This window comes from Medicago truncatula, chromosome 5 (assembly GCF_003473485.1).
Source record: "Medicago truncatula cultivar Jemalong A17 chromosome 5, MtrunA17r5.0-ANR, whole genome shotgun sequence".
In the NCBI taxonomy this organism is placed as follows: Eukaryota; Viridiplantae; Streptophyta; class Magnoliopsida; order Fabales; family Fabaceae; genus Medicago; species Medicago truncatula.
The window spans coordinates 22,757,001-22,777,317 of NC_053046.1; the positions used below are offsets into that span (position 1 = coordinate 22,757,001).

The window sequence follows — 20,317 nt, forward strand, 5'->3', positions numbered from 1 at the left end:
TTTGAAAAATAAACTTCAATTGTATTTCATTTTTTCCGTTAATTTACGCAACCTAAAACTCTATTCGTTAATTAGCTTAGTTTAACGTCTTTTTTTGAAAAATAAACTTAGAAATGCATATATACAATTACAACGCTTTACTCTCAGGTGCGATCATACCAGCACTAATGCACCGGATCCCATCAGAACTCCGCAGTTAAGCGTGCTTGGGCGAGAGTAGTACTAGGATGGGTGACCTCCTGGGAAGTCCTTGTGTTGCACCTCTTTTTGCCAAAATTTCTTGTTCTTTTTGTTAATTAGCGTAATTTTACGTCGTTTTTGAAAAATAAACTTCGATTGTATTTCATTTTTTCCGTTAATTTACGCAACCTAAAACTCTATTCGTCAATTAGATTAGTTTGACGTCTTTTTTTGAAAAATAAACTTAGAAATGCATATATACAATTACAACGCTTTACTCTCAGGTGCGATCATACCAGCACTAATGCACCGGATCCCATCAGAACTCCGCAGTTAAGCGTGCTTGGGCGAGAGTAGTACTAGGATGGGTGACCTCCTGGGAAGTCCTTGTGTTGCACCTCTTTTTGCCAAAATTTCTTGTTCTTTTTGTTAATTAGCGTAATTTTACGTCGTTTTTGAAAAATAAACTTCAATTGTATTTCATTTTTTCCGTTAATTTACGCAACCTAAAACTCTATTCGTTAATTAGCGTAGTTTGACGTCTTTTTTGAAAAATAAACTTAGAAATGCATATATACAATTACAACGCTTTACTCTCAGGTGCGATCATACCAGCACTAATGCACCGGATCCCATCAGAACTCCGCAGTTAAGCGTGCTTGGGCGAGAGTAGTACTAGGATGGGTGACCTCCTGGGAAGTCCTTGTGTGCACCTCTTTTTGCCAAAATTTCTTGTTCTTTTTGTTAATTAGCGTAATTTTACGTCGTTTTTGAAAAATAAACTTCAATTGTATTTCATTTTTTCCGTTAATTTACGCAACCTAAAACTCTATTCGTTAATTAGCGTAGTTTGACGTCTTTTTTGAAAAATAAACTTAGAAATGCATATATACAATTACAACTTTTTACTCTCAGGTGCGATCATACCAGCACTAATGCACCCATCCTAGTACTACTCTCGCCCAAGCACGCTTAACTGCAGAGTTCTGATGGGATCCGGTGCATTAGTATTATTTCCTTTTTAGGATAGTTTACTTTAAATTGCAATTTATTATATTTCAGGAAAGAATATTGGATGGATTGAGTCTTGGAGCAAAAGAAAGGGATTTGGAGCCGATTGGACACGAAAATATGAAGATTGAGAGACAAAATACGTCTCCACACCTTTTGGTGCTTTTGCTTGGATTCTGAGCTATTCTATTTTAGCGCGCAATCTCTCGTGGAATATTCTTAGAATATACTTGCTTAGATTTTAAGTCAAATGTGTGCTATAAATAGAATAGCTAGCCATCACAAATATTCATCTTTTCTTGGAATACAATATGTGACAATTGTATTTCTAATAAAAGTTCATTTTACTTTCTTTGTTATTTACTTTTATGTTTTCTCTCTTCTTCTCCTTGTCTACAATGAACGTCAGTGAGTAGACTTCTCTTGTCTTGGGATTGTTGGATAAGTCTAATGACATAATCCTAATCAAACCAAGCTTTAAACCTTAATCTTATGTAACCCTAATTCCTTATCTAAATTCACCGCTTTAACATGGATCAACCATTATCAAACTGTGGAAACGAAAGTGGAGGGTTTGATAATTGTTTATCCATCATCTTAAATATCAATTCATAAAACAAAAGTGGAGCTTTGATATTCGAACAAGTGAATTTCGACAAAGATTGTAAAGGCAGCGAAATAGTCTTTACAATCTTTGAGACATATAGTTTCGATCTTCAAGGGAACTAATAATGATCAAGTCAGCGAAATAGGCTTGGTTGTTAGAGGAACCAAAATCTAATAGTAATCAAGTCAGTGAAATAGGCTTGGTTGCTAGAGGAACAAAAGAGAAACTGTCTTGAGAAATTAGGTCTAACATAAAGTTATAAGTTTAATAGTTTGGTTTGAGAAGAACTTGTCGTTAGGATGAACCAATAATCCCAAGGCTTTTATCTTTTATTATTATTTTCTTTTAAATATATAAAAATACAACTTTCTACCTTATAAACCTTTAGTCTAATCATTATCTAAAGTTAATTGAATTCATAACTCCCTGTCGGAACGATACTCTTTTCATACTACTTTGGTAAGACCATGCACTTGCGGTTTTATCCCATCAAGTTTTTGGCGCCGCTGCCGGGGAGTTATTGTAATTTGATTAACTTTTCAATAGTGTTTAGTCTTAAAAAAAAAAGTTATATAAGTAAATAAAATATATTTATATATAAAAAAAATATTTTATTTCTTTTTCTTATCTTTTTATTTTTTATATATTTATCTCTCTCTCTATATATATATATATAAAAAAAAATATATAAAATATATATCTCTCTCTCTCTCCATAAATAAAAAAAAAAACATATATATATATATATTTTCTTTCCTTTTCTTATCTCTTTATATATATATATATATATATATATATATATATATATATAATATCTCTCCCTCCCTTTCTCCTTATTTTATTTTATTTTATTTTATTTTTTTTATTATTATTTTTTATTTTCTATCTTTAACCGTTTTGATTTCAGGCATGGCTCAAAGAAGATAATAACGATATGGATGAGAAACGTGCTCTTAAAGAGTATGGAATCACATCTTCAGATGAGCCGTACGATGCTATTGTGTACCCAACGGTTGAGGATATTAAATTTGAAATAAAGCCTGCACTTATTTACCTGGTGCAGCAAAATCAATTTTTCGGATCACCCACTGAGGATCCGAATTTTCATATTTCAACTTTTCTAAGACTCAGTGGAACTTTGAAGGCAAACCAAGAGGCCGTAAGGCTGCACCTCTTTCCTTTCTCTTTGAGGGATAGAGCTAGTGCTTGGTTTCTTTCATTGAAAATTGGTTCTATAATTTTATGGGACCAAATGAGGAAGGCATTCCTTTCCCAATTCTTTCCCCATAGTAAAACTGCTCAATTAAGGAGTCAAATCACACAATTCACTCAAAAAGATGGTGAATCTCTTTACAATGCGTGGGAACGTTTCAAAGAAATGCTTAGGCAATGCTCCAACAAAATCCATAGAAATGCTATCCCACTTCCACTCTGGCACAAACAACGGTTGCATCAAACCCGACGGTCTCTGATGTTCAATCTTTGATTTCTGACAAACCAAGCAAGCATAAACAAACTCAGCAATCTCCTTCTTCATTCCAGGCCACCAAAACAACCTTTTCAAATCCTGACACATCTTAGTTGCTCCTGGATGAATACTCAAACTACTTCTATGACATTCGTCCAAAATTTGCCTCTTAAGCTCAAACACATCTGGCACACAAACTCGATCACGAAACATCAAAACACCATTCTCATCCAATCTAAAGTCTCCACCTTTACCTTGATTAACCAACGTTACTCGGTCCACAAGTTCCAAATCTTCCTTCTGACCCTTCTTAATCTCTTCTAAAATATTGCTTGTCAACTTCAACATACCCAACCTCACACCATCAGGTGTCAACTCACTAACCAAACTCAAATCTCGAAACTACTCAATCAATTCCAACTCTTTAACCATCAAAGCAGACATATGCAAAGTCTTTCTACTCAAAGCATCCGCAACAACATTAGCCTTTCCGGGATGATAACTCAACTGAAAATCAAAGTCCTTAAGGTATTCCAACCATCTCCTCTGCCTCATATTCAACTCCTTCTGATCAAACAAATACTTCAAACTCTTGTGGTCACTAAACACCTCAAACTTAGAACCATACAGATAGTGCCTCCAAATCTTCAATGTATACACAACGGCTGCCAATTCCAAATCATGAGTCGGATAATTCTTCTCATGCACTTTCAATTGCCTCGAAGCATAAGCTACAACCTGACGATTCTGCATAAGCACACCACCAAGACCCATCTTAGAAGCATCACAATACACAACAAACGATTCCTTCGGATTCGGCAAAATCAACACTGGAGCTGAAGTCAACCTCTTCTTCAACTCTTGGAAACTCTTCTCACACTTGGCATCCCAAACATAAGCTTGTCCCTTCCGAGTCAACTGCGTCAATGGCAACGCCAACTTAGAGAATCCCTCAATAAACCTCCGATAGTAACCGGCCAAACCAAGAAAGCTTATAATCTCAAAAACAGACTTAGGAGACTCCCACTGCAACACTGCATCAATCTTGGAAGGATCTACAGAAATACCACCCTTTGAAATCACATGACCAAGGAAACTCACTTCCTTCAACCAAAACTCACCCTTAGACAACTAAGCACAGAACTGATTCTCCTTCAAAGAAGCAAACATCATAAACACACAAGCTTCACCATCTAAAGATCTCTTCACTTGCTCTGCGGTCAAGAACTTCCTATCTAACTCTTCTACCGGCTTCGAAAAAGTAACAATCTTAGTCAAACAATTAATGCTAACCCCAAAAGCTAACAACCAATCCATACCAAAAATAACATCCATATGCTTCAACGGAAGACAAACAAATCCAACTCAAAATCAACATGAACCTTAACATAAAACACAACCAAAGAAGCAAAAAAGCAACCAAAGAAAAAGAAACATGAGAGTAGCCGGGTTAGGATCTCTCCATTTATTCCATTAGTAAGTTTTAAAATATTTTGAGAAGTTTACAAAAGATTGGACTCATTTAATATCACATTTTTGTATTTATATTTCGAAAACTATAGTAATGGAAGAATTTGATAGAACTAGCATAGTGACCCGTGCCAAGCACGGGGAATTAAAAACTTTTTTGAAGAAATATATAGATTTTATATTATGTTATCTTAAAGTTATAAGTGTTGTTATAATTTAAATTTAAATTTGATATGGAAAAACATATCATCTTAATTTTGTTAATTTTGTATATATTTTGAAATATCTAAACATTGCACATAACGATTGAAGTATTTGAATTTATTATACTTATACTAATTATTTGTAGTATAAGATATACTCATTGTTAAACTTAGCATATGTAATATTTTTGCAAAAATACGCCGACGTACTGTATATTATTATTTGTTGACATAATGTATATTAAGCATAACAACTAAAAATTTGTATTTTTTTTTATATAATAGTGAGTGTCAGATGTATACATCTAGTCTGTGAATGCAAACGTTAAATTTTTTACGGGTGTGTACAAATATAATTTGGGCAACAGAAACGCCGATTGTTATTTATTTTTATTTTTTACAAAACCAATGGTCTAATGTAAATATTGTATTTTAGGGTAACAACGATGTAAAAAAAAGAAGTTCCGCGTATTGTTATACCTGCAAAGTGCATCAATTAAAAGTCAAAGGCAGGAGGATCTGCTTATATAGAAATTGCATGTCCTGTAATGATCAGTACGCCTTACAAAGAAATTAAAAAAAACCAACTTTCAATCAATACGCAACTTTAGTTTTCTAAATTATAGCAATAGCAATTCAAAAACATAATCAATAATCATACTTTCTGAAAAACTTCACGATACACAACATTTGTGGTCTCGTTGCAAACATTATTATCTTCATCCAAGATGAATAGCTTCAAACCTTTTATAGAAGTAACTCGAGAGACAGCGACATAGAGTTGCCCATGCGTGAACACGGGCTTAGGAAGATAAACTCCCACTCGAGATAAAAATTGACCCTGACTTTTATTTATTGTCATTGCAAAACAAAGCGTCGATGGAAATTGTCTGTGCATGAATTTGAAGGGTAGTCCTGGATCACTCGGAATAAGATTCATCCTGGGAATGAATACCTTGGTACCTGCCGTTTTTCCTGTAATTACGGTAGCTATCGTGCTATTCCCTACATGTGTAACTGTCAGCCTTGTACCATTACACAGTCCATTGGCCTGATCGATGTTTCTCATCAGCATAACTGGAATTCTAGTGCTCTTAATACCATTAAGAAATTCCGTTGTGAACCACTCGCTTTGGACATCAAAATTTTCACCCGATCGATAAACATAATCAGAGTTTAAATACGCTTTCTCTTCACCTGGAATCAGTGATGTAACACCCCGTTTTTCCAATATGAAAATTTCTTAAACAATTATCGGAGTAAACAGCATAAACAAACGGGATATCACATTTAACATAATCCAAACCAGTTAAATAACAATTTAACCAAATAACTTAAACTTTGCAGCGGAAATTATTTCATAATCCATAAAACGTTTTGGCACGCAGGCCCCATCAAAATATTTCAAATCATAATCCATAATATTATAAAAATAACATAATAGTCACGTAAGAGAATGAAGCATGCATAACATAAAACCCCATCACGTTACGTATCAGAGCGACCTAGACGACACAGTGAGGCAAGGCCACTCACAACAGCAAACTGCACACTTAAGCACGATCACCTGCAAGTTACTCATACGAAGAGCAACATTTTCAAGCAGAAGGGGTGAGATTTCATAATACAATAACATTAATCAATGTAATTTCAATTCATAATCAACATCTTAATCAGTCTTAAACATCATAACATAGTTGATAAACATTTATCACATAATCACAACTTCAATCTTCATCAATAGCATAAACAACTTTAAACTCGACAATGCGACAATGCAACTTAGACACTTATATGCATGTGGTACCAATCGTCATCATAAGTATTAATATACTTTAATCGTGCGGAGGACAAAGCTCCTAAAACGTGCAGAGGACAAAGCTCCTAATCATGGTGAGGACAAAGCTCAATGAATGCTAATGGATGGACTCTAAACAACAAAACACCTTAATCAACTTATCACTTATACTGTAACGCCCACTTTTGTTAATTGTTTATTTAATCGAGTTTAGGCGATTATATTATATTTATATAATATATGCATGATTTTGGTATGATTTGAATGATTTACGACTATATTGATGGTTTGGTTGATATTGTGATAAGTTATGAGTTTTGGAAGATTTGATAAGATTAAGGGATTTATTTTATTGTTAAATAAAATAAAGATTTGAAAATAATATAAAATATTTAGTTGAGGGCTGTTTTGATATTTTAGATAGTTTTGGGGGAGAAAGTGAGATAAGATAAGTATTTAAGAGGAGATATAAAAGGGTTAGACCTAGCTTTAGAGAAACATTGTTGTACGTACGTTTTTGGAGAAAAGGGGGAAAAAGCCAAGAGAAGAGAAACCAAGAGGGAGAGCTGCGATTTCTGCAAATTAAGGTAAGGGTGAGACTAATAACTCTGTATTGTTAATTGGATGTAATTCTGATGATTAGTTAGCAAGAATTAGGATTGAATTGGAGAAAACGAAAACTAGGTCAAATCCCTAAAATTGATAATTTAACGGTAGGAATTGATTAGATTGCTGTAGAAAGTGTTCCTGGACCTTAGATAATGTTTAGGACAAACTTTGGAATCAATACTAGGCTTAGAACCATATGAATCGTCGGATTTTTGTGAAAATAGGAAGCCTGGCCGTAGCGACATTCATCGCTCGCCACGGCGAGCTATGATCCTCGCCTCGCGAGTGATGATCTTCATTGCTCGCCACGCGAGTATTTCCCTTCGCCTCGCGAGTTCTTTTGGTATTGCTCGCCATAGCGAGCAACCTTACTCGCCATAGCGAGCTAAGGCAGATAGCATGTTGGATTTTGTGTTTCGACCTTTTTAGTTGGACTTTGAGTGCCTTTGAGTGCCTGAACATACCTAGTAATGAATAGGGATGAATGTAGGACAAGATTAAACCCAGAACAGCATTAGTTTGGAACTTGTCTTGTACTCGCCATGGCGAGTAAGAATTCTCGCCTCGCGAGTGTAACACCCCGTTTTCCCAACATAAAAATTCTTAAAAACATTTATCAGAGTAAGCATCATAAACAACGGGATATCACATAAAACATAATCCAAAACAGTTAAATAATAATTTAACCAATATCTTAAACATTGCTGCGGAAAATCATAATCATAATTCATAAAACGTTTTGGCACGCAGGCCCCATCAAAAGTTCATAATCAGAATCCATAACATTATAAAAATAACATATTAGTCACGTAAGAGAATGAAGCATGCATAAACGTAAACCCCATCCCGTTACGTATCAGAGCGACCTAGACGACACAGTGAGGCAAGGCCACTCACAGAAGCAACTGCACACTAAGCACGATCACCTGCAAGTTACCCATACGAAGGGCAACATTTTCAAGCAGAAGGGGTGAGATTTCATAACAAAATAATGCTAATCAAAGTAATTCGAATCATAATTAACATTAACATCATAATCATTCTTGGATAACTTTGCATATTCAAATAACAAGTATCACGTATTCATATATTCAACAAATATCACGTATTCACTTATTCAATTGTCATCAACAACATAGCATTATGGACATGACAATGTGACAATGCTCTTAGACTCCTTATATGCATGTGGTACCAATCGTCATCATAAGTATTAATATACTTTAATCGTGCGGAGGACAAAGCTCCTAATAATCGTGCGGAGGACAAAGCTCCTAATAAACGTGGTGAGGACTAAGCTCAATGAGATGCTATGCATGGACTCTCATGAACAAAACATCGTAATCAACATATCAACATGCATCCAACAATTTGGAGCTAAACATCATCATTTCATCATATATAAATACATACAATGCACTTAGTTAAATAACAACATAATCAAGTCACATAACAGGATGATATCATTATATCAATAGCACATCAATTATTTCAAAATTAAACTTCCATTTCTTACATAAATATACAATACCTTAATCATACTCAATCAATATCAACATGTCTTAAATAGCTTATAGACTGCATTTAACGTCATCATTAGGTCTTATTATCATAAGGGGGTTCGCTCTTGATCAAAACGTGCGACACAAATCGCACAAACACTCAAAACACTCAAGGCTGGAGGTGCTCGCGAGGCGAGGGTTCTTGCTCGCCATGGCGAGTACTAAACAATTCCCAAACTAAAGTTGTTCTGGGTCTAAACTTGCCCTACATTCATTCCTAATCATTACTAGGTATGTTCAGGCACACTAAAGCATTCAAGGTCCAACTAAAATGGTCGAAACACAAAATCTAACATGCACTCTGCCTTAGCTCGCTATGGCGAGTAAGGTCGCTCGCTATGGCGAGCTGCATTGCACAACTCGCGAGGCGAGGAAACAAGGTTCGCGAGGCGGGCGATGAATGTTCATAACTCGCGAGGCGAGATTCATAGCTCGCCGTGGCGAGCGATGAATGTTGCTACGGCCAGACTTCCTAAATTCACAAAAACTCGACGTTTCACATGGTTCTAAGCTTGTTCTTGATTCCAAAGTTCGTCCTAAACATTATCTAAGGTCTAGGAACACTTTCTACATTAATTAAACCAATTCTCACCGTTTGATCATCAATTCTAAGGTTTTGACCTTGTTTTCGTTTTCTCCAATTCACTCCTAATTCTTGTTAACTAATCATCAGAATCACATTCAATTAACAATACTGAGTTATTAGTCTCACCCTTACCTGGTTATGAAGAAATCGCAGCCCTCTCTATGCTCTTCTCCCTTCTAAGCTTTTCTCCCTTTTTCAAAAGTTTTCACGTACAATGAGTTTCTAAAATATTAGGTCTTCTCCTATTTATATCTCTTCCTAATAACTTATCTTATCTCACTTTCTCCCCCAAAACTATCTAAAATATCAAAACAGCCCTCAACTAAATATTTTATATTATTTTCAAATCTTTATTCTATTTAACAATAAAATAAATCTCATATCATAATCAAATCCTCCAAAACTCATAACTTATCACGTCATCAATCAAATCACTAAATTCATCATGAATCACCAAAACATATTGTTATCGCGATTTTCGGGTGTCAAGTCATAAATTAGGCTTGAACCTTTCAATCTTTGATATTCTCTATTTTTTCTTGGGAAGGGTAAAATTGAGAAAAAACCCTTAGATTCTAAGTTCGGGGGTCGCTTTCGCTACGGGAAGGTGTTAGGCACCCGGAACGATTATGGTATTCCATAAGAACCGTTCTCCTAAGTTTATTTCTACGCTTTATTTTTAATGCTACTTATAAAAGAGGAAATTTACTTATGTTAAGAATGGGGGGAGAAAGTGTTTGAGGTTTTATTTTAGTGGACTTGGAGAGGTTTTGACCTCATGCCTACATACCCATTTAAGGGATCAAACTCCATGTAGTTCTCTCTCAAAAAATGTTTTTTTGTGTGTTTGGTTGATTTTAGTTTTTGTTGGAAAATGGTTTTGAAGAAGAGAAAGAGGCCTTAAAGGCATAAGAGAGAAAAATGGTGAATGGTTGGTTCAATTGTTATTTAAAAAAGTCCAAGTAGGAATTAGGATTCATTTGGATTTGTTTAAGAAAATAAAGGGAAAAAAAATTCAATGGAGTTTTGACTCCAAGGTTTGTTTGGAAAAATTTGAGTGATGGAATTGGTTTATTATTTTTTTTGAAAATTGGCATTTGTCTAAAAAATCGCGTTTCCTAAGCATACATTTAAACGGTAAACATGCAACGTGTGTGCGTGTCGGTGCTTGTGTCGGTGTACATCACTTATAGTGTCCATAGTCCTTTACATTGAGTCCTAAATACATGCTATGGTCTTGCAAGGAATTTAAAAAAAAAAAAAACTAATCTATCTAAAATTATTACAAACCCAATTGATATAGAAATGGATAGAAAAATGATGCCAAAACTATGGGATGAATGAAATGTGAGATGAAATGGTTAGTATCATAAGGCATAGAAATAGTAAAAAGGTAAACAAAATTGAATAGAATAGCAAGAGAGAAAAAAAGTAATGAAATGAAATAAAGTGGCAAAATATACCTAAAATTGGTTATGACACTTAGACATGCATATGACCTATAATCCCCTCATTATAGCAATGTTAAAGGGGTTTGATTTTGAGCTATAATGTGGGAACAAATAGGACATATTCAAACCAAGAATCATGACACATTTTTTAAAGATATTTTACACTTTATTTCTTGATAAAAACCCACATTGCTTGCAAAACAAGAAAGACATGAAAATCTACATCCACAATCAGCAAGACATACACATGATCAGCAACTCATTCACCATGAAATTTCACATCAATCATCCATATCACATGCCAACATTTTATGAGAAAATATACCACAAAAATACACAAACTTAGGTCAAACACAAAATTAATCAAGAAGAAATAACACACACATTTTTATCATTTTTTTAAACCACTGAAAAATATCACAAAAGTGTTAAAATGTGTTAAGAAACATATGACAATTTTTTGGAATTTTTAGAGAAAAGATTGAGCACGCAGAGGTTCAGTTAGCAAAAAAGCAGGGTGCAGATAGCAAGAAAAATGGCAAAAACGCAAAAAAAGCAAAGCCCAAACCAACAGCCCAAAACCGGATCACAGGAAAGTACCAGGACCGTTAGATTGATCCAAGAATTCAAGACCTAGATCTAACGGTTGAGAATGAAGGAAGGCGAACCGGACCGGTCTAAGCGCCTATATAAGGACACGGACTCCGGTCCAATTCATTTCCTTCTTTCTTTCTCTCTCTAACTTGTACGCTCTCTCTCTCTCTTCTCTCTTCCCTCCTCGCCGGTTTCTGGATTGAGCGGCCGGAGATGATGAAGCTCGGCCGGAATCTTCATAGATCCGCCGGAAACTTCATCTTCTCCGGCGAGATCTCCAGGTTCCGGTAACCTAGATCCTCACCGGAAAAACACAAATCTTACATCAATCAACTCGTTTTCTAACCCTAAGTACAAATTTAACACTGGTTTTCACATGCAAGGTTCGAATCAACGTAGATCTAGAAATTTCTTCACGGTTTTCGAATGAATTTTTTTTAGGTTTTCCAGTTTTGAACGAAACTTCTTAAAACTCCATAGATCTACATTGATTTGTCCTCGTTGTTGTTTTTAAGCAAGAAAGATGAAGTTTATGTGTTTACCTGTGGTTTCAATCGGAGATTTCGAACTGGAATCTTTGGAAAACTTGAATCTTGGTGCTGTTTGTTGATTTTTGTGTGAAAACCGAAAATAAATCGGTGTTCTTCTTCACCGGTTTAGATTCCTGTTTCTTTCCTTCTTCTTCATTTTCTCACTGATTCCTTCGTGATCGGTGCTGGAGTTTGCCAATGGCGAATTCGCACCTTGAATTGCGCAGGAAACCGATTCGATGATGAAGATTCAGTGATGAATCTCTGAGAATCGCGAAAGATCTTGTTGATTATCTGTTGATTTGTACTGATTTGTGATGTTTTGTGTTGATTGGTGTTGATTCTGGTGGAATTTGGAAACGGTTAGGGTTTGAGTGTTCTTCGTGATTTCTGGAAACTGTTGAGTTTTGATCTTTGAGAGCAGAAAGAGAAAGTTGGAAAGTGTTTGTGATGTGGCGTGTGATTAATGGATCTGATTCTGACTTGTACAGTAAATGCGCCTTTTATAGGCTGCCAAGTGTAATTTTGGACCAATGAGGCGCTGCCATCTGGACTTGGACCTTTCTGTAAAAAAAGAAAAATAAAAGGACTAATCTGCAATTACGAAAAAGGACTAAAAAATGCAATTTTTAAAAAGTATTGGACTAAAATACAATTTTAGAAACTGTTTCAGGGACTAAAATGCAATAAAAATAAAATTGGACTAAAATTGGTAAATTGAACAAAACGTAAAGTGAAACCAAAAAATAAAATCAACAAAAGGACTAAAACGAACCAATTACTGACATGAGGTATTTTAAAATACCTCCCTGCCGAAATTTTGACAGGAAAAGACCAAAATGCCCCTAGGGACTAAACTGACTCAGATGCAATTTCTGAAATGATTTTTAAACAAAGACTCAACAATGATTTGTACAGACAAATTGAAAAGACTCAGAGGCAAACACAGGGACTAAAATGGGTTCCACTGCAGGAAATGACCAAAATACCCTTTTGTATGATTTTTGAAATAAAATGCAATAAAAGTAATGCGACGTTTCAGAGAGTTCTTAAATGGCTTGTAATGTCAGAAAAGACAGCGGCAGTAAAATACGTTTAAAAAGAGAGTAAAGATTCAGAGTAAAATAACAGAGAATTGACAAATATCAGTGTTAAAAAGAAATTTGAACGAGTATTTTTAGGTCCAAAATCAGGGTATAACAGCTGCCCCTATTTAAGTTTCTTTGTCTGGAGGGTCAAGAGACGAAGTCTTTGGCTTGACGGGACGAAGATACTTAAATATTAACATTTGCACTGTGTTTGGACGTAAAAATACGTTTGTACACTTTCAAATATCATGAATGCCATGCAACATTTGGATTATGAATGCGAGACAAACGAAAGCTGGAATTAACAAAAGATGTCGTATCCACTGCGGGATTGGTAGACATTGACAAGATAACAGATAACAGGGTAGATAGGAGACTAGGAACGAATTGACGGGTACAAGCTGCTCTTGGATTGAGCTGGGCACTTGACCGGGAATAAAAGCAGACAAACAGGTGCGAGTTGTTCTTGGATTCGAACTGGTCACTCGACCGGGGACATGGAAAAGATGGACAGGTACGAGTTGTTCTTGGATTCGAACTGGTCACTCGACTGAAAGCAAAGGCAAATGGACAGGTGCGAGCTTGTTCTTGGATGCGAACTGGTTACTCCACCGGAGACAAAGGCAAATAGACAGGCGCAAGCTGTCTTGGATCGACTACCACGAGACAAAGAAATAGACAGGCGCAAGCTGCTCTTGGATCGAGCTAGCCACTCGAGCGAACAGAAACAGATAGACGGGTACAAGCTGTTCTTGGACTTGAACTAGCCACTTGACCAAAATCATAGACACCTAGACAGGTACGAGCTGTTCTGGGATTCGAACTGGTAACTCGACTGATAACATTGAAAAGTAAACAGGTACAAGTCGTTCTTGGAGGCAAACTGGTAACTCGACCGGAAACATAAACAAATAGGTAGGTTCAAGCTGCTCTTGGATTGAGCTAGCCACTTGACCAAACAGAAACATATTCACTGGGGATTATTGTTTTGACAAAATATAGATTGAGATTGACTTGACGTCGATTTGATTTGAAAGGTAGAAATTGACCAATATTATTGACTCACAAGGTTTTGACAGAGAACCCGACATGAGTATTGAATTGAGACTGATGTTGACATTGGAAATGCAATATGCATGAATGATATAACAGTTTCATTAAATGCATGGGCACGTAATATGCATGATTATGCATGTATGAATGCTTGTAATGCATGACTGTTGGCAGTTTGTAGACACAGTTTCGCAGAGACAGACAAGACACTGGAGTATTGGACACGTAATGGCTCGTGCTATATTACACATTCCTGGAAATCCTCTTTGGAGATGACGTCGTTGGGAGACGTATCGGGACCATGGCTGAGGGCAGATAGCTATGCAACTTGCTGGGGATAAAATCTCGGGAGACTCTACTGGGAATAATGCCGGATGTATCGTGGACGTCGCATCTGTGGTCAATGCTTTTTGCATGTTATTTTTTCAATTTTCATTCATCATTTTTTGCATCCCATTTTTGCCTGGATCGCCCTTTCGGGTTTTCGATCCACCGGGGAAATAAATTCTTTTCAATGCCCCATTTTTGCCTGAACTGCCCTTTCGGGTTGTCAATCCAGCGGGGTGCTCATTTTTGCCTAAGCCGCCCTTCCGGGTTTTCAACTTAGCGAGCCTATTCACTTTCATGCATTTTCATTCTGTTTTTTCATTCTTGCCATTGACCACAGACTATCCTGGAGGAGAACCTGCTTGTAACATATATTGAAATAGACACCAACACACACTCGCTCATGCATGTTCATTTGAATGTACCCTGTTGCTCTGGTTTGCTTTTCAAAAAAACTTTTTCAATTTTCAAGATGTTTGTTTCGAGCATTTGTCATTATTAAAATAGAAGGAAAATGTCTTTGTACATAACTTTGAAAGTAAAAAGAAAACAGAGTTTCAAACAAAAGCACAGGCTCAAATTGATGCATAAGAGTGGTGGTCAGCCAAAGGCGTGACTCCACGGATTCACAAAGCTTGGAAAATGGTAATTTTATTGGTTTATGGTACATTGAACACAGTAATCATTACATTTCCTAGAAACTTTGAATTTGCAAGCGTAGGAGCTTTTGATGAAGATAGTCATTAACAGCTGCAGATGCCCCAAGAGGGATAGTGGTTGGCCAGATATAGTCACTTGCCTTTTGTTTCAATCTCATTCTTGCATGAACCGCCCTTCCGGGTTTTCGGCTCATCGAGACGCTCATTCTTGCCTGAGTTGCATGCGATCTCAGCGAGCTTTTTCATATATTTTTTTTCCCTTTATTTTGCCTGGACCGCCCTTTCGGGTTTTCGATCCACCGGGAAGCGCATTTTTGCCTAGGCCGCCCTTTCGGGTTTTCGACCTACCACGCTGTTCTTTTCACATTTCTAGGCAAAGTATTTATTGACTATATCGGCATTCACTGGATTTGGAAGTTCTACACCATCCATGTGTGTAAGGATTAAAGCACCACCGGAGAAGGCCTTCTCGACAACATAAGGACCTTCATAGTTAGACGTCCACTTGCCCCTTGGGTCAGGTTGCTGGCTTATCCTCCTTTTCAATACAAGTTCCCCTACCTTGAATTCTCGAGGATGGACTTTCTTGTCAAAGGCAGTCTTCATTCTTGCTTGATATGACTGTCCACGAGCCATGGCATCCATACGTTTTTCCTCAATCAAATTCAACTGATCATACCGGCTTTGGCACCATTCAGCCTCGGATAACTTTGCTTCCATGATCACACGGAGAGATGGGATCTCCACTTCCAAAGGAAGAACTGCTTCCATACCATATACAAGAGAGAAAGGGGTTGCCCCGGTTGAACTGCGCACTGTAGTACGGTAGCCATGCAGAGCATAGGGTAACATCTCATGCTAGTCCTTGTAAGTGGTTACCATCTTCTGGAGAATTCTCTTGATATTCTTGTTGGCGGCCTCAACTGCACCATTCATCTGAGGTCTATAAGGAGAAGAGTTATGATGCTCAATTTTGAATTCTTCACAAAGAGCTTGCACCACATTGTTGTTCAGGTTGGTACCATTGTCGGTAATAATCTTGCTGGGAACACCATATCGACCGATGATGTTGTTCTTGATGAACTTAGCTACCACTTGTTTGGTCACATTGGTATAAGATGCTGCTTCAACCCACTTGGTGAAGTAGTCAATTGCCACTAAGATGAAACGATGACCATTTGAAGCCTTCGGTTCAATTCTCCCAATCATGTCGATGCCCCACATTGGAAACGGCCATGGGGATGAAATAACATTGAGAGCGTGCGGAGGCACATGAATCTTATCAGCATAGATTTGACATTTGTGGCACTTTCTGGCGTGCTGGTAGCAATCATGCTCCATGGCCATCTAGTAGTAACCTGCTCGTAACAACTTCCTTGACATAGTATGCCCTGTAGCATGGGTCCCGAAGGTACCGTCATGTACATCATGCATTAACTGCTCTGCTTCATGTTCATCAACACATCTTAACAATACCATGTCATAGTTTCTCTTGTACAGAATATCTCCATCTAACAGGAATCTACTGGCCAATCTTCTCAAGGTCTTCTTGTCTTGTTTGGAAGCACCCGGCGGATACTCACGGCTCAGCAAGAACTGTTTGATGTCGTAGTACCAGGGTTTATAGTCAACCACATTTTCGCCAGCCTGATCGATCACATCCCCAATAGCAAACACATGTGAATGTCTTTCAAGGCGTTGCACTTTGATTACTGGCACATCATTCCAATGGTTTACTCGAAACGTGGAGGATAGAGTAGCAAGAGCATCAGCCATTTGGTTCTCATCACGAGGAATATGGTGCAGCTCAACCTTTGTAAAATATGTCAGCAAACGTCTCGCATAATCACGATAAGGAATCAACTTAGCATGGTGGGTCTCCCATTCACCCTTTATCTGATTGATGACGAGCGCAGAATCTCCATAGATGTCGAGGTGTTTGATTCTCATGTCAATTGCTTCCTCGATCCCGAATATACATGCTTCATACTCAGCCATATTGTTTGTACATTCGAACAGAATTCTGGCGGTAAAAGGAATGTGATGCCCCTGTGGGGATACAATGATTGCCCCAATTCCTTTACCATAAGCATTGACAGCACCATCAAAGACTAAACCCCACTTGCTATTGGGATCTGGACCTTCATCCATCAACGGTTCTTCGCAGTCTTTTGATTTCAAATACATGATCTCTTCATCGGGGAAATCGAACTCAATTGGTTGGTAATCATCAAGAGGTTGGTAAGCAAGATGATCGGCAAGAATGCTACCTTTGATTGCCTTTTGAGTTTTGAAAACAATATCGTATTCAGACAAAAGCATCTGCCAGCGTGCAATCTTCCCAGTAACAACAGCTTTCTCAAAGATATACTTTATCGGATCCATTCTGGATATCAACCAAGTTGTATGATTCACCAAATAATGACGCAGGCGTTTAGCGGCCCAGGCCAAAGCACAACAAGTCTTCTCAAGCATTGTATACCGAGCTTCACAATCGGTGAACTTCTTGCTTAGATAGTAGATAGCATGTTCTTTCTTTCCAGTCTCATCTTGTTGACCAAGTACGCATCCCATGGATTCATCAAATACTGCCAAATACATAATCAAAGGCCTTCCTTCCACGGGTGGGACAAGGATAGGTGGTTCCAGCAGGTAATTCTTGATGCTATCAAAAGCTTCTTGACATTCATCATTCCATACAATAGGCTGATTCTTTCTGAGTAGCTTGAAGATCGGCCCGCAGGTTGCGGTCATATGAGATATGAATCGGGAGATGTAATTCAAACGCCCGAGGAAACCTCTGACTTGCTTCTCGGTCTGTGGAGCTGGCATTTCTCGGATGGCCCGGACTTTATCAGGATCGAATTCAATGCCCTTTTGGCTGACAATGAAGCCTAATAACTTCCCGGATCTGACGCCGAATGTACAGTTGTTGGGATTCAATCGAAGCTTGTATTTTCTCAACCTTTCGAACATCTTCGTCAAATACTCAACATGTTGCTCCTCATCTGTTGACTTTACAATCATGTCGTCCACATATACTTCGACTTCTTTGTGAATCATGTCATGAAACAGAGTAGTCATTCCTCTTTGGTAGGTAGCACCAGCATTTATTAGGCCGAACGGCATCACTCTGTAGCAGAAAGTACCCCATGGAGTGATAAAAGACGTCTTTTCTCTATCTTCCGGAGACATTTTGATCTGATTGTAACCGGAGAAACCATCCATGAAGGAGAACACCTTAGACTGAGCAGTATTATCAACAAGCACATCAATATGAGGTAATGGAAAGTTGTCTTTTGGACTGGCTTTGTTCAGGTCTCTGAAGTCAACACACATCCGGACTTTACCATCCTTCTTTGGCACAGGTACAATATTGGCAACCCATTCAGGATACTCAACTGTCATGAGGAAACCCGCATCAATCGGTTTTTGAACCTTGCTCTTAATCTTGAGAGCCATATCTGGATGAGTCCTTCTCAATTTCTGCCTGACGGGAGGACATTCAGGCTTGGTGGGGATCCGATGTTCCACAATCATAGGATCTAGACCTGGCATATCTTCATACGTCCATGCAAAAATATCCGGATATTCCCGGAGGAGTTGGATGATCTTCTTTTTAACCCCTTCCTCTAGAGCAGCACCGATCTTGATTTCTCGCTTGTTCTCCTCGGTACCTATGTTGATAAGCTCAATCTCTTCCTGGTGAGGCTGAATGGCTTTCTTTTCTTGCTCAAATAACCGAGTGATCTCATATGGTATGTCATCACCTTCCTCATCTTCGGCCTCATACACTGGGAACTCAAAATTCGGAGGGAATGCAGGGTTACTGTGCCCAACGGGTTTATTATAGTTCAATCTGCGTAAAATGGTTGGATGATTTTAGAAAGAGGGTTTTTATGCAGATTTTTGAAATTAATAAGAAAATACAGATGTTTTGGTTTTTTCTGGCATTACCATTATTTCCAAGGAAAAAAAGGCACTAAAAAAAGCAGTCGTGAAAGAAACGACAATTTTTTTATTAATCAACGGCAATGCCGAAACAAACATGCCCTTACAGAAAATATCACTCTCGCTTTGGGCAGAGCGAGAGGATTGTTATTTTGAAAAAACAAGATACTTAAGCAACAAGGTATATTACTCAGAAACATGCATGATTGAGGGAATGTCAATGGCATCCCAATCTCTCGCAATGCCTCCTAGTGTAACAAATACAGGCCTCGGGCCAAATCCAGTTGCTTCTTCTGTGATTGCGTTGACAAACCCAGCACTATAGAATGCCCCGGTGGAAACTCCTGAAGTTGGGGAAAAGCCAAGACCTTCCTTATGCTTGTTCTCACGAAGCTGTATTAACCTACCCCAGCCGGCAGCTTGACCCTCTTGGACGGCTCTCTGTGCATCCTTCAAAGAAGCCATTGCAGTCCCATCCCTCTTGGGTTCCATTCCTTCGACAGTTAATCCTTGAAAAGCGGTCCCCTCTGCAGACCCTGCCTCTATGCAAGAGAAAGATGATAGCTGGCTAACCAGGTATGCTTCCTCTCCATGAATGGTAACAAGCTTTCCACTTTTTGCAAATTTCAACTTTTGGTGCAAAGTAGAGGTCACCGCTCCCGCGTCATGTATCCATGGTCTCCCCAAGAGACAGCTGTAAGAGGCATTAATATCCATGACCTGAAAGGTGATTAGAAAGGTTTCGGGACCGATAGTTATTGCCAAGTCTATCTCCCCGAGAACACTCTTGCGGGTTCCATCAAAGGCTTTGACCAGAAAAGTGCTCCTCCTCAAGGGAGTTCCCCGGTAACTCAGCTGATCCAACGTTGACTTGGGCATTACGTTCAAAGATGAGCCAGTGTCTACTAACACATTTGAGATCATGTCGGACTTGCAATTTACGGAGATATGCAAGGCCAGATTATGATGCTTTCCTGCTTCGGGCAATTCATCTTCACTGAACCACAGATTGCTGCAGGCGGTAATGTTCCCCACTATGCTACCAAAGTGATCCACAGTTACTTCATGATCCACATAAGCCTGCTCCAATACTTTCAAAAGGGTATCTCTGTGGGCAGCGGAACTCAGGAGTAGAGACAAAATGGATATCTTCGACGGAGTTTGCAACAG

At 38.0% G+C, this 20,317-nt stretch overlaps 4 non-coding genes across 4 annotated transcripts; 3 read left to right on the forward strand and 1 right to left on the reverse strand.

Moving 5' to 3' along the window:
• Positions 1-145: 145 nt before the first annotated feature.
• Positions 146-264, forward strand: LOC120580790 (5S ribosomal RNA). The gene has a single exon (XR_005646548.1). It is a non-coding gene; the product is annotated as a 5S ribosomal RNA (ribosomal RNA).
• A 198-nt stretch (positions 265-462) lies between these two features.
• Positions 463-581, forward strand: LOC120580791 (5S ribosomal RNA). The gene has a single exon (XR_005646549.1). It is a non-coding gene; the product is annotated as a 5S ribosomal RNA (ribosomal RNA).
• A 197-nt stretch (positions 582-778) lies between these two features.
• On the forward strand, positions 779-896 carry LOC120580803 (5S ribosomal RNA). Its single transcript, XR_005646562.1, has one exon. It is a non-coding gene; the product is annotated as a 5S ribosomal RNA (ribosomal RNA).
• Positions 897-3,099: 2,203 nt separating this feature from the next.
• LOC120580774 (small nucleolar RNA R71) lies at positions 3,100-3,202 on the reverse strand. The gene has a single exon (XR_005646532.1). It is a non-coding gene; the product is annotated as a small nucleolar RNA R71 (small nucleolar RNA).
• Between the last annotated feature and the right edge of the window lie 17,115 nt (positions 3,203-20,317).